Raw genomic sequence first — 12,427 nt, forward strand, 5'->3', positions numbered from 1 at the left:
ACACGGGCCAACCAAGAACAATATCTGTCATGACTATGCGTTGCACGCATGGGCTATACCAGCAGACGACCTCTACAACACTCTCTCCTAACCAAGGTTCATCGGCGTAAAAGACTTGCCTGATGCAAGAAGGTGTGCTAGTCGGATGAGTCACGTTATTTGCTCCACACCGTGGATGGTCGTCTACGGATTTGGCGTCAACAACATGAGGCTCTTGATCCAAAATGCATGGTATAAAAAGTGCAGGCTGGTGGAGTGGGCCATGTTTCACTAGCAGGAACTTGGACCTCTGGTGCATGTGGAACAACGTATCAATGGTCTCCACTATCGTCAACTGCTTGCTGAAGTAAGTAAGTGTAAGTGTTTTTAGGGTCAAGCGGCACCAGGGGTTCCCCCCCATCTCCGCGTAGTTTACGTTGTGGTGTATTACAGTACACTGTAAATGCCAGAGATTTAAAAGTGTATGGATCTTGGATCGTGTAATGTCGTGTACCGTTGTTCTTCTGGCCATTTAGCCGCTGGACCCCTGTTGGGATCCAGCGTTGCCCCACTTACGCCCCGTGGAGGCAGGCCTGGAACTCCGTAGACTTAGTTTACTCTGGCAGGTCCTGCCGCTTAGTTTCCTGAGATTTCGGCGGCTAGGACCAAAAAAAAAAAAAAAAAAAAACTTTGGGTGGCATATTCCAGTGGTCATCAAGAAAATAAAATAAAGTGATTTTTATTATTTGCGTTGACGTGGGGGTATTATCGCTTTAATTTTTTAGGCCGAATGCTGTGCGTATGGCGGTTTTGATGTATTAATTTTGATGTGTGGGACTTTCGCTAGCGTGAAGTAGAGGGGAGGGAGGCAGAAGACTGGGGGGAAAAGGCAGAAGTATGGAACCAATAGAGAAGGCGGCCCCAGTTTCAGTGGGGCATGCCCTTGCCCCACCAGAAAGGAAACAGGGGATGGCGAGAAGGGGAGACCGTGTGGCTATCCCCTCCTCCCGGGGAGTTAGGAATTATAGGTGAAGAGGGCTAGAGTGCCCTCTTCAGGTCTCCAATATGGCCTTTGTCTCACGTCTGTTTCTCTTCATTGTCACTCATGGGGCAAGCCGCATCCCTCCTGTGTTCCTCTTTCTTTGGTTCAGCATCCTTCTCTGATTGTGTGATTGCTTTTTTTTTTTTTTTTTTTTTATTTCCCTATCAGGTGGGTTCTGTTATCTTAAACGGGTGGCGTTCCGTTCTCAACTTTGGGTGGCATATTCCAATGGTCATCAATCATTGGTTGATATCCCCGTCCTTAGTTTCTCGTATTCCTTGGTGTCCATATTTGGTTTCATTACTCCTGTTGGCCTTGGTGGATGGCTATTTGTAGTTTTCTTCTGGAGAAGACGTCCTGGGCAAAGCGACTAAAGGCCGCAAATTCTTCTGGTGTGTCCAGGAGATGGTGTTCCTGGGTGTTAGGGATGTATTTAATTCTCGTGATCATTTGACATCTGATGTCTTCGTATATTTCACATTGATGCATAACGTGATGCCATGTTTCTAATTCGCTGCAGAGACAGTGTGATTCTTCGATTATGCCCAAGGCATTTAATTTGGCCTTGAAAGGCCCGTGGCCGGTGAGTAGAAAAGTAGTGTTTAGGCCTGGGTACAGCCATGCGGGAGCCTTGGATACAGCTTGGTTACTTGGGAAATAAATTTTTTTTGTTATCGCTCCTTTTTCCACGTCTGTCCATCTTCTCTGCCAAATTTGTACAAGGTGGTCCACTATTTTTTGTTTCTCGTCTTTCCTGTTATTGGTAATGTCAATGGTAAGACCATTGTAGGTGGTTTGGGTTCCTTTGGCTAGTAGATACATAAGTCCGCAGCGGGTTACCTCTAAATCCAAGGGTAGGGTCCCCGCAAGGACCTGTAGGGCACTCGCACTAACCGTGTTACATGCTCTTGCTATTGTTAATAATATGTTGCGTTGGATCGTGTCCAGTATCCTTTTATTCACTGCTGTTCCTGCTTTCTTGTACCATATGGGATATCCATATGGTACAAGAAAGGTACAAGGATATCCATATGGTACATTTATGATCCTCGAGGACATGGTGGACCTTGAAATGGTTAAATCAATGTTTGATTCTCCGTGGACGTTTGAGAAGGTGTGCGGTTGGTTGGGTAAGTTGTGCAGATTTAAATTGTAGGTGAATAAAAATTCCTCGAAAATCCTACCTCTGTTGTCCAAGACACTGCTGAACCATAAGAAAGATTTTGCGTTTGAATCAGTTGTAATTATTAAATATGTGGGATTTAAAATAGCAAACACCTGTTCTAGATATCTTTGTGATAAATTAATATCTGCTGATGGTGGACAATATAATGACAGTAAGTAGAACAAGAAAGTTGATGTAGAGACTAAAATACAGGTGGATTTTTGATTACACAAGCCAGAGATAACCGTGATATCCAGCTTGTTGTTGAATATGACGATGGCAGATTTAGGGTCTGTTGCAGAGGACTGGATGATTCTTGTAGTCATGGGATATCCAATAACTTTGGAAGATTGCCCATAAATGTGCTTAGAGACATAAGGTTCCTGAATGCATATAATATCAAATAAATTTTCTGTTGCAATGAGCCTGATCTCGTCAGCAACGCATCTAGAGTGTTGTGCATTGATCTGCATGATTGTAAGTTGAAAGGGACAGTCTGGTTCGCTGCCTAGCTATGCAGTGAGAGGCACACTGCCCGTCCTTGGTCTCGAGATCTCTTGTACCGCTGGTTGTTCATTATGATTGCCAAATGATGGCATTACCCAGAGACCTGCGGGCCAGATATCTGTGTTTAGACATCTTTCTATATTGGGACTTTTGATCTTAATCCGGAAAGAGGAATAGGATGGATGCCTGGTATGGACCTTTATGGGGGTACCTGGTATGTTAAGCTGCTTCAGAAGGGTTTCAATTTGTTCTACTGTTGTTTCCAGGCATAGTTGACTTATAAAAATGCTGGAGGGCCTTGCCCTCCTTCCTCTACGCTGCACCGTTTTAATACCCAGTGTGTTAGGGTTAGAGCCAATAACTGCATCACGATTATGAGCTGCTTGGGTGAATAAGGTCTTGTATTGCTTCGAAGTATCCTTACTGTTGATAGGTGCTGATTTCATTCTCCGTGCTCTTGGTTCAACTGTCTTCTTGGAACTACTTTCAAACGGCATGTTGTGACCATCGGTTGTATTTGTTACATTACTGTTCGTTGTTGGTCAGAAGTAATGCTGTTGTATGTTTTGCTGCAGATAGCTCGATTTGGGCTGTTTGGAATTTTTGTAGTTCAGTTCTGAACCTCTGACGGCTGCTTTAGTTGGTCTTCTGGTGTTCTGATGCATTATTTATCCTTGTGCAGCTGGTAACTGGTGTGTAGGCTGGTTCGGTCTGTTTAGCTGAGAGGATCTGTCACCTCTTAATAAGGAATCTGGAGTTTTTCTTTGTGTGATTTTTTTTGATAAATTCTAAATAGTCAGAATTCCTTAGCATTTCTTCAAGAGGACTAGAGACCTCACGAGCAAGTTTATTATTATTATTATTAATCGGCACCTTAGGTTGCTGCGGTACAGTCTCACTAGGCGCGGAAGAGACAGGATCTGATGTTTGAGTACCCACTTCCCTTTTGAGTATGGCTTCTTTTCTTTTGTTGAGCTATTCGGTGTTCTTGGGTATGTTTCAAGAGTGCCTTTCTCTGTGCAATATTAAATCCTCAATTTTCTCGAGACGTTGTACAGTTTTCTAGTTTTTTCCGATTGGCCGAGATATATATATTTTTAAATTATTTATCTCGCTAATACAAGTGGCATGAAATTCTGAATTTTTTCTTTTTATATCTCTGTTTTTGCTCGCAACAGATTGTGGTTTATGGTCTTCTGTGTGGGTTACTGCTCCTGGCGTCCTCGGTCCAGGTATGCCGTCCGAATCAGGCGGTCCAATAATTGTAATGTTATTTCGCGTATTCTTTGCTTTTCTAAGTGTTTTCTTCATTGTGGTTTTCCTGTACGGAAATCTGAAAGTGCCGGTCGGGGAGTTATTCCTAGAAACGCTAGAGCTACATTTAGTTGGCTGAACACCGGAAACACGTATTGGCCTGTCACTTAGACGTTTTAATTGTGCACATTCCTTTGTTGCCGATAACCTCCCAAACACTCATTTTCGTTTTCACACTTCTGCTAAATATATCGAACTTACCCAAATTAATCTAAAATTCAGTCGCTCTGACGCCGTTTTCTTTTGACGGGAACGCTGGACGTCCACTAATTTCATGTTTACTTTCTAACGGTGGCTTAGATCAAAAGAGACGCGTTGTAATCCCATTTTACGGTCCTATTGGTCTTGCCCTCAGCAACCCCCTCACGCCTGTTCTCAAATGGCACCCTCTTCTCTAATCATTGCGCCGTCTCTGTTTGTTCTATTGTGTTATTTAAATTACTTATTTACCTTTTAGCCACTATTTTAATTCCCAGGCCTAAAACTTCCATTCCTAAATCCGTGTTTCTTCAAAGTTTAACGTTATTTACATTAAAACTAAATATCCAATCATAATACTTACTATCTTTAAATTAATACTCGGGCATTAATACAGATTTTCACTTTCCATCGCCCTTCCTGGATTTATTTTAGAAAAACAAATATTTTCTATTTTAATTTGTAAGATATACATCTTACAATATCATTACCTTCTGTCCAGCACTGAAAAGTCTCTATCATTTTACTCGTGTAGTAGTTGCCTTTCGATTTTTGCCATCTCACTGGAAATAAGCCTCCTGATTGTGGAAAACTTTATTTAGTTTACTTAGTGTTCATTCTTGTTGTTGAGGGAGTTTCCAGCTTGTAGCCACTGATTGTGGACCTCTGACATTCTTTGCATTGAAAGATCTGTCATATCATCCTAGTCTTTCACTTAAATTTTCCCCTCACAAGGCATTCATAACGACATTGAGGCTATGCAGCTCTAATAACAGATAAATTCATTTCCATATCCGGCTAAATGACAGACTGTTTCATTTTAGATCCGATAGGAAGCTCTCATGTTGAGGTGTTTGATATTCTGATATTTTGGAAAGCCCATTTAGGTCTCTGATGTGTGATTGTCAGATCATCCATTGGTTTTAGAATAATCTGGCTGGATGTATATTTCCCACATAAATTATAACTAAATACACTAAATTTTCTTTATCGCGTTCCAGAGAAAATTAGTAAAAGCATCTTTTTAAAGAAGTGTATACAGCGTAAAATGATAGTTTTCATTTTCTGCAAAGCGACACTCCAGTAAAGTAAATAAGTATGTATTGTTTGCGAATTCCAGCAAAACTGTCAAAGCAACTGCGAGATACTTTATTACAATTTCGAGTGAATGTGAAATGGGCGTAGGTACTTGATTAGCATTAACAGTTTTGAAGTGTGGGGAGCGATGACCTTTCTGTATTCACAATTCTGTATTTGTGTGCGTAGGTGTCTTTGTGCATGCTCTGTTGCTTGAAGGGTTGTTATCGTTACTTTATTATCGCCTTGAAATATTAACCGGGCACTTTTGGATGTCTGACGCGCGCACAACAAATGTAAGGACACTTGGATGACTTATAAAAATCAATAAAGGTCGTGTAACTCTTGCGCTGGCAACAAACAGCATTGTTGCTTTCCATCTAGTCATCCATCGTGATTTATGCCATTCGGTAGTACCTGGTATAATTACATTTTGTAATTCTAGAATTTTTAACTTTCATGCATATACAAAGATAATAGTAATTGAAATGTCAGGATTTTCATCCAATGAATTTAATGTACTTAGAAAAACCGATGTTTGAAAAAGGATGAATGGATGGGCAGTTAGGAAGAGGACTCTTGTAAGTAGGCCACCTATATTTCAGCTTTACATCTTTCGAATTTCCGTGAGGTGTTAGTGCAGTGCGTGTGTAACACATCACCTCTCCTGGCTATTAAGAAATAATGGCATCTGATGAATATTGCATTCACATTAAACAAGATTAAGAAATGTTTAGCTAATTTAAAGCTTTTAAACTAAGATGAGTAAATCCTTTAAAATGTATTCATTTTACTTATAATACTTTTCTTAAAATTTACTTATAATAAAGTCTTTTACAGTTGAAATATTTATATCACAACTTAGATCCATGTAACAAGCAAATATGCGCTGCCTGGCCATTTTATTAAGACCATAGAAGAAGTATACACAACAATATATGCAAAAAACGTGATCTCTTCAAGTATAAGATTTTTGCAAAAAAACTTTTAATTAAATAGGTCACGTGGCCTGGGATATACAGAAAAGTGTCGTAAAGCCGTGGGATTCGACTGGTCAAAATCTGTTCCCTGGAAAGGAAGTGGAACTGATCTTACGGACTTCCAAAGAAATGTGACTGTTGGTATACGTTTAGCAGGTGCTGCAGCAGATATGACGGCTACACTTGTCGAATTCTGAAATATTAGTGTCATTCGAGTTTTGTCGAATGGAAAAACGCCCGGAAAACACCCGTGAATGTAGAATATTTGCAACTTCAGCCGAAAGCGTAACGTGAGAACGAGGTGCTCGACGTCTGGAAGTGTTATCAAACCTGTTTGTTCTTAAATGAAATATCAGAAGGTATCAGTATGCGCACCATACAAAGAACATTACAAAGAATGCACTGCGGAAGTATGAGGCCTTCCCAGAAGCTGTTGATTTCGGTCACCAGCTAGATAGCTGCGTTGGTGCAAGGAATGCAAACGATGGACACAAGACGACTGGAAGTCATGTGATACAAGAATTCCGATTTATGCTATCCAGCATCAGTGGAAGTGTGCACATACGAGGAGTAGTGAAAAAGTTCTGAGAACGGAGAATAAAAGACATAGGTACAAAATTCTGTTTTTTACTTTTAAATATATTCACCTCGAAGTTCAATACTTTATTGTATTTTATCTGCAAAGAGTTTAATCCTTCAAAAATTATTCACGCTTGGGCATTAAGCCATTCTTCCACAGCTGCTTTTAGCTCCTTCATCATCTTTATACTGAGTTCCACAAAGGTGTGACTTGAGTTTTCTGAACAAATAATAGTTGGGGAAAGATATGGCTATACGAGGTTTGGTTTGATTGTTAAAATCCACATACATGAATTCTAGCCCGTGAAATCCGGGATACGTGAACAGGTGCATTGTTATGGAGAAACAAAACCCGATGACCCAGATCCCCTTCCTTTTTTCTCGCCAAATGCAGCTTTTAACTTGTGCATAAGCTTGGTATAGTATTCCCCAGTTATTGAGGTTTAGGCGCAAGGTAATTAATTAACAACAATCCTTCTGTATCTCAGAAAAGTGAGACCAACTCTTTTCCAGTTGATGGTTGGGTTCGAAAATGTTTTCGGTATTGGAGATCCCTTGTGCTTTCACTGCATGCTTTTTAATTTGGATTCAGGATTATAAAAATGGAGCCAGGTTTCATCACTAGTAAACAAACTGGATAAAAATCTATCTGAATTAGCAAGAATTAATTTTAAATTACCTTTTGATGATTCCACTCTATGATTTGTTATGAATGGAAAGATCTTTAGAACTCATCTTACACAAACTTTGGATATTTCAAGTTCTCGTGTATTATTGTTAAAATGCTTCCATGGGAAACGTTAAAATTTTTTTCAACTTCAGACATGTTAATTCTTATGTTTTCTAAAATTTTTACTTCAACAATGGCAATTTCTTCAGAATTGATTACTCAGATGACTGACCTTGGACCATCCTTTAATGCCTCCCCGTCCTCTTGAAGAACCCTGTCGGCCATCTTTCAAAAACATTAGCATAACTGGGCGAGTCTCCAGACATTCTAGTCGTTCTTTCAAGGATTTATTTAGCATTTCTGCTCTTTATAGTATTTTTATACCATAAAGAGCTTTTATAGAATTTTTATACTATCCCTCGTATGGAAGAAACCACATGGGCCACTGAAACCATTCTGTTATGTACCTATGTACCGACGGTGTAGCATGTTGGAGGAGATACTCTTATAATGATGTGAGATACTACTGGAGGAGTGAAACCGCATTGCTGATCAGATACATGTGGCAGTGTTGCTTATTTGCCTCTATGGATTAGGGTACTTTCAAGATAATAATGCACCAAATGCGTGAAAGAGTGGTTTGAAGAATAAGAGAAACACTTCAAGCATCTGACCTGGCTAGCACCATTGAGAATCTGTGGGATGAAACGGAAATGCTTCTTTGTGAACAAAATCCTATCCTCAGGTTGCTCCAGGAATTGAGGACAGTTTCGTTACATGAATGGGTTCAGTATTCCTCGCTCACTTTTCAATACCTTGTTCACTCTATACAATGTTATGTCGGAGCTTTGATCGTGTGAGTAGCGATCCAGTGCTGTATTCGTGGTTTTAATAATCAACTCATGGGTAAAACAACTCGTGGTTTTAATAAAGTTCCCGGGCAGTTTGTATATTAGTTATGTACTTATATCATGTCGTGAACTTTGTATACAGGAATTAACGACGCCTTTTGTTTTAAATTCGTTGAACTTTTAATACAAAAGGTATAGATTTGATGTAGTTGTTTAAACATATAACTCTAAAGAGCTTTGGATAAGTTATTTTTTACTGTATTATGTAATCTTGATCTACCCTTCACTTTCCCTGTGACGGGTAGATCAAGATTACATAATAAATTATATTAATTTTTATAATTTCAACTCAGATTTTTCGCCCTTCTTGGGACTGACCCTTTGATGGCCGTTTCTTTTACTAAACTTTAAGTACGGCTCCGTGTGAATGTATTAAAACCCTTACGGTTAGATCAGTGGTTAAGTGATTGCAGCCCATCAACACCGCATTCAAAAAAGCTTCGGTTTGAATTCCGTCTTGATGGGAAGATCTTTTATCTGCTTTTTATAGAACGTGGCCGAGACAATTTGTTGGGGAAAGAGTAACTTGAGTACATGTTCCGTAAACTCGGAAAACAAAAAACTCGGTTAGCAAAACAGAATAACCGACCATAGGATACACGGTATAGTTGACGCTTCGTGACTTTAATCATTTTAGCGCATGACACACCGCCACACCCATCACATTCTTGGGGGCGTGATATATATTGAAACTGGTCGAGAATAGGTTCAGTGCACTGGAACCGATCTAACTGATAGTGAAATCGGTGTATTCCTGACGTTGTCTTGAAATCGAGAGTAACAAACTGTAAGCAATTCAACCCAACCGAGTTTAGCAAGATACGTCCATACAAATAAAAGTTAATGTAGCTAGAACTCAGGCAAAGTTATTTTCCCTTGTAACAGAACAAAGCTACTAAAGATACAACAAAAATTTACGGAACTTGACTTATTACATTTCATGTCTACTGAAAACTTTGCACGTCAGCGAAATTTGCTTCAATCGCATCGTTCCTAAAGTCGTCAACGAGCCTTGCAGTGGTAGCAGAGCTGGCTATTAACAATCACAACGACCACTTACGAGGCGAACTTTCATTGCACAGTTTAAAAGTACAATTGGTAAGATAGTTTCACAGGGGCATGGTTGCACAATAATTTAGTTGCCTGTGCAAGTAACCATGCACGGAAACAAGGCAACAAATAGCGGACGCGTGTATTCAAAGATCTTCAAGCAGAATACCGAAGTGTGTGTGTTGTGCGAGAGAGAGAGAGGTGTTGACGCTTCGTGACTTTAATCATTTTAGCGCATGACACACCGCCACACCCATCACATTCTTGGGGGCGGGGGCATAATATCGTATGCAAGATATTTTTATCTTGCATAGGATAAAATACCCGTGCCGATATATAGTATCGGTACTGGTGTAGTGCTTGTCAATTCATCAGATAAAGCCTTGCAGTGGGGAGAGGGGAAGGGCTTGACGGAGTTTGAACCGGGGATGATTTGCGGCGCTAGGAAGGCGGGGCCAGCATCTCAGCAATTGAAGAAGAAGAAGAACTCATTATATACAGAAGGCACATTGCTGCATACAACTCCCTTCACAGCTATACGCCAGGGGTTTACATAAAAGAAATTACACAACATAATAAACAAAGATGGGGGGGGGGGGAGAAACGAGCATTATGACTCCAGAAAGGTTTGAACACTGGAGTGGTGGATCCATGGCAGTGATGGACAGGTCCTCGGGAGCAGGTTCTAATGTCCTGTGATGTGGTCCTGGGAAGGAAGTCGACCGAGTACGTTCTGTCTATATTTCTTATCGACTGCGAACTTGTAGAGGTTGCCGTCCAAGGAGTGCATGTCTGCAGCATTTGCAATGGTACGAACCGATCAGATAGCTTTAACCGGTTTGGAATGGCCTGAAGGATTGGATTAGCCCTAAGGCTTGGGACCGGGACCCTCCATCCGCAGTTAGCCCAGAAATAATGCCGACCCTCATTTTGACGGAAAAGACGAGTTCTCTCTCATGAATTATGGCAGGACGTCTCATGTTGAGAGCTGCCGCCATCTGGGTGGTCCTTGGTGCAGGGGGAAGCCGAAATTTCCATATGGCCCACTTCAATAGCCAGAATTCCCCCGCGAAAATCCGTCTAAGATGAGTCGTAGCAGTTGAAGTCCAGACTTAGGCGCCATAGAGTATGACCGGATAAACACATGTCTTAATGTATCTGCACCCAACATGGTCATGGACGTGCATAAGTGTTTAATCGTCCATCGGAGTCGACAGAACTTTATTTGCAGGTGGTCTATGTAAAATGTTCTTGTTTATGCTCCGGCACGACCACCAGGTCAGTGGAGTTTACAATAAATTAGTATTTAGCAGTCACGGGCTTGAACCCCATTCACTCAAAGAGCGTGTGCTACTGCACTCGCGCTCCTGACCACTCGGCTACGTCAGGCATTGTTAACTGTTTAGGGGCCGCCTTATGAAGGTGCAGCAGGAATGGTGTGAAGAGGAACACACAACCACCCAGCGAGCCAGGACGGAGAAATCGCCATTCGCCTCGACCACTGGTTGATGGTCGAGGCGAATGGCGGTTGGCAAGTGCCTGTCCGGGACAGCTCAGGATCCCTCAATTAACACGAGACTACAACCAGCATGCAGAGAGAAATATTTCCGAGCACAGATCTGAAAATAGTTCATTCCGTAATTCAATCGAGTTTTTGATGCTCTTGTGTTTTCACTTTTCGTTCAAGATAATGATAGTCCCATACATTCTCCGTAGGATGCCACGGTATAAACATTTTCACTAATTTTTTAACTCCTGCTTTCCTGGTTTATAAGTAACTCCTGAGTAACTTTTAAATAGCTAACAATTTACTTTTCTGCTTACATTACACGGTAGGTTCCCTGAATGCATTGCTACATTTTATTAGAAGAGCCAAGTATATGCCAATAAAGAATTATGAATGGGTGTATTTCCATACACCCATTCATAATTCTATATTTCTTTATGCGAGAAAACTAAAGCTTGTTTTCATTACGCCTACTTCTGGTGGCTGTTCGGCGTGGAGCTATATTTGGCTTTAAATATAGATCAGTTGTAGCTGTGATACCTAATGTGCTCTGTGTCTTCCTTTCTCACAGAATGCAAGCGGCGCATTATAAAGATTGCTCTGCTTCGTGCCATGATAGCCCAGCTTTGTGTATCAAGCACGTAGATTAAAATTTTCGGCTCATTAGAACGGTCACTTTACTGAAAGTTCCAGGTCACTCAGAAATTACCATCTACTAATCTATATTTCATTATGTCCTCCTTAATGCTATGTCTATCTCAAGAAAATTTAGGAAATCTCGAAATGGATGATATTTTTGTTCAAAGGAGAAAAGAAAGTTATTTTATTTAAGGAACAATCATTGAAAAACCGTAAATTATATTTTATCTTTCATCACTAATAAAGCCCCAATAAACAACTGAAAAGAGAACTTGAGTTAATTATCGGATAAAATATACGAGTCACAGGGCAGCTGGAAAAGGGGGACGGGAAACGAAAGATTGTTGAGCTGTCACAAAAGGCCAGACTTAAGCTTGTCGGTAATTGATTTCAAGCAATAAGCTGTAAATTACAGGATATAAATTGTATGGAGGGCACAGCCAGCAAAGCAAAATTCTCAACTGTTCAAATTTCTAGTTGGTGAAGATTATCTGCATCTACGCTTAGAATAAAGCAAACATACATACATACATGCATTGATAGTTAGCTTTCCAGTTATATTTCAATAGCCATTGAGTTGGTAATATACTAATTTTTGTGCCCATACACTCAGGAACTTTCTCGAATTTGAATGAAATTTCTGTCTTAAATTTTATTTATAGAAGTAACGATTTCTCTGATATTTTTCTTCTGTAGAGATATAAACTAAATGTGCTGTTTCTTTTTTCTAGGGGTTTTGGTAAACAAGGCTACCAGTGTAAAGGTGAGTTTTTAATTCACTTACTGATTCTTTTAAAATTCTGCGGAAG

At 40.3% G+C, this 12,427-nt stretch overlaps 1 protein-coding gene across 2 annotated transcripts in view; it reads left to right on the forward strand.

Annotated features, from left to right (window-relative positions):
* LOC150076375 (protein kinase C, brain isozyme-like) overlaps positions 1–12,427 on the forward strand; it is an 847,829-nt gene that overhangs the window by 184,625 nt on the left and 650,777 nt on the right. For both annotated transcript variants that reach the window (XM_090387781.1, XM_090387780.1), the window contains exon 2: positions 12,350–12,381. The gene's annotated coding sequence lies outside the window, so the exon portion shown is untranslated. The remainder of the gene's footprint in view (positions 1–12,349; positions 12,382–12,427) is intronic.

This window comes from Mastigoproctus giganteus, chromosome 13, assembly GCF_048544385.1.
Source record: "Mastigoproctus giganteus isolate SK-2022 chromosome 13, ASM4854438v1, whole genome shotgun sequence".
Lineage (NCBI taxonomy): Eukaryota > Metazoa > Arthropoda > Arachnida > Uropygi > Thelyphonidae > Mastigoproctus > Mastigoproctus giganteus.